General features: G+C 43.7%; 1 pseudogene; it reads right to left on the bottom strand.

The window, feature by feature from the left end:
* Positions 1 to 1,233: 1,233 nt before the first annotated feature.
* LOC105815676 lies at positions 1,234 to 1,608 on the bottom strand (annotated as a pseudogene).
* Between the last annotated feature and the right edge of the window lie 1,381 nt (positions 1,609 to 2,989).

Below are 2,989 nucleotides of genomic sequence, written 5' to 3'. Positions count from 1 at the left end.
TCTTTTAATAATTGTGTGCACCAATCATGATGGCTTCGTGTTGAGATCCCTGGAACCTACCTTTTCTTTAAAACATATATAATGTAAACAGAAATTTTCTATCCCTTCCAAAAATGGAAAACCAATGTCATTTGCTACTAATAGAAGGTAACAACGACGTAAATTAGATGAAACAGATCAGTGTCATTATTAAGTCCTAGCTAGACAGTGTTACCTCCCAAAGTGTCCGAGCCCAGGGCTTACCCTCTTCTTGTTGAAGAGGTGAACAGGTGTTGTGTGACACTGGCAGCCAACACCAAGTTCCAGTATCTGGGCAGTTACAGTATAGCAGCTTCCGGATCCCTGGGTCTGGCACACAGTTGTGCGTCCTTGAATTCAACGGTTCCTGGCAGCCTTGTGATTCCTCCACATTACCGATGACGGCAGTCACGGTAGCTCACCAGTCTGGCGAGTTCTGCGGTGTTTTGGGAGCCTCCAGCCTTTCCAATATTTTCAAAGGATTAGGTGTATAAAATCCCTCCCACCTAAAATGCCACGTACTGTTTCTACCGCGTGCCCTGAAGCCTGACTTACACACCCTGACTTCCCGTAGCCCTCGCAGCTTCTCCTCAATTTGTTTCTTTTATTATTTAAGTATTTCCTTGAAGAGTATTTTCAATGTGGGTCTTTGTGTATTGCACCTTCTGAGGCTTTATTTGCCTAAGAATATTTTTGTTATGACCTCATGTTTGGATGACAATTTGGCTGGCTTGAAAATTCTGGATTGAAAGAGTTCTTTTCTTTCGAGATTCTTAGTGACATTACTTCCTTGACTTCCTTTATCAGGTGTCTCTGAGAATGTAACAATGCCTGACTCTCCTTCCTTTGCAAGTGACCTGTTATTTCTCTGTGCTCTTCCCCTTTGTCTTTCACATTCTTACCTTCACCACTACACCTGTGCGGGGACTTTTCCTTACTCTTTTCTGCTGTTGGTTACTCTGTGAGCCCTTTCTCAGAATGAATCTGCATTCATTCACTTTTCTTTAATTTTGGACCTTTTAATCTCTATTATTTCTTCACTTTTTTATCCCTGTCTCCATCTTTATTTTTCTTTCCTTTTGGGACTCCCACTTCTACTCTCCATGTCACTCAGCTTTTCTTTTTTTATTTGTTGTTTCTTTACCTTTCCCTGCTGCTGTGTGGTTAAGTCTCAATCTGTTCATCCTATCTACCAGCAGTTTTTTTAAGATCACTTTATTTCTGCATCTTCTCAATTGTTTTTTCTTTATATCTGCCCTTTTCCTTTCCCACTTGGCAAGACTTGGCTTTCTGTTCAAGGATCTTTTTGAGGTCTTTGTCCATTTTTAGCCGCTAGCCTTCTCCTGCTGCATGAGCATAGACAACACATTTCACCCTGTAAACTTGGACCACTTTGCCAGTTTGCTGACCTTTATAGCATCCTTGCACAACTTGAGCTTCATCATTCTTATGGATGGGCATGGAGTGAACACTGTATTTCTGTGTCAGCTCTTTGGAAGACATAATCTTGCTGCAAATGTGGGAAGGTGCATTGAAATGCCTTTTACGGTTCTTACTCCAGCCAGAAGTCTCAAAGGGACTGAATTTCATTTTGGTTGCAGTTACTTTAGTGATGGCCGAAAAAGGGAAGAGCCTATGACTTCTTGTTCTTATGCTATTTCACGTATTTCTTCCTTTACCTCGTTATGTATAATTATTATGCTTTACTTTAAAATCCTGGTCCATCTACTTCAATAATTCTGCCTCAGATGGCATAGGTGCCTTGATTGTTGCCTTTTGTTTATAGTAGTTGCACTTCTCAGGTGTCTAATTATTTTGGCAGGTGAGTTCAAGTTCCCCTGGGGGTACCAGCTATCTGTCTGGTAATGTGCCCTGGGGAAGGGCCCAAACATACAGAGAGGAAAAAGGATGAGCCCCAGGGCAGAGAGCCATTCCAACATTCTGCGCCCCCCGCCATCTGGCTAGTACTCTGCCAGCTGTGACCCTCTCGCTTCACCTGTAAGTTCCCAGGGAGAAGCAGGCTCAGCGGCGGTCGACTCCTCTTGTGAGATCCCACCAGCTAGCCAGGGGCGAGGGTGGTTGGAGGGTCACTGATGGAGCAGGGAATGCTGGAGCGCCTGCCTGTTTTGATGAATTCCTCGCTCCAGCAGGGCTTTGAGCTGTTCCAGGCCACCCCAGACTGTAGTGGTTGTAGCAGGAACTGAAGCAGACTAGCCTCCCTAAAGGGCAGGACAGTGGGAGGGGTAAGAGTTCAGGCTCTGGGGTCATCATTCATTCATTCATTCTCCACCGGAAGCCTGTATGTGCCAGGACATTGTGTTGTGTGATGGGAGACAGTGGGAACAGGGCGAGGTCCTTGCCCTGAAGGAGGTTATGCTCTGACAACAAACTCACAGACTCGGATGCAAATCCTGGGCAACTCACTTAGTGTTTCTAAGCTTCAGTTTCTTCATCTGCAAAATGGAGATGATCATAGTACCTATTTTTAGGGTTCTTGAGACATTTAGGAGACAAAGCTACCAGCTGATTAGCACAATGCCTGGCACACTGAAGGCTCTCAAAAATGTTATTTATTGTTATCATTATCGTGACCAACAATGTTACTGGGAATTAGGTAGGCTCTTAGAGCTGCTTCTAAAAAGATAAATGAATCGTCTTTCATTCTCTCGGGAAACCAGTTACCCTTAGGGTCTGTGGCTGGAGAGAAGACCGAGGTGGAGTGTCCAGAATTTCAGAGCAAGTGGAGTGAGTGTGTTTGGTTCTCAGAAAAGTTGTGGTTAAAAAGCAGCAAGGCAGGGAAACAAACCAAGTTCCATTTTCCAGAGAGAACTATTGGTACTACTAAAGCTGTTAGATTTCAGATAACTAGTCCCTTTCCCCAGTTCTCTGTTTGTCCTTCCTTCTTTCCTTCCTTCCTTTTTTTTTTTTTTGTTTTTCTTTTTTTTTTAAATCGATACAAGATCTTGCTCTG

Source organism: Propithecus coquereli, unplaced genomic scaffold, assembly GCF_000956105.1.
Source record: "Propithecus coquereli isolate 6110/MARCELLA unplaced genomic scaffold, Pcoq_1.0 Scaffold341, whole genome shotgun sequence".
Classification (NCBI taxonomy): Eukaryota; Metazoa; Chordata; class Mammalia; order Primates; family Indriidae; genus Propithecus; species Propithecus coquereli.
Note: the sequence above shows the minus strand (reverse complement) of the source record. Positions and strands in the feature narration are given on the sequence as shown.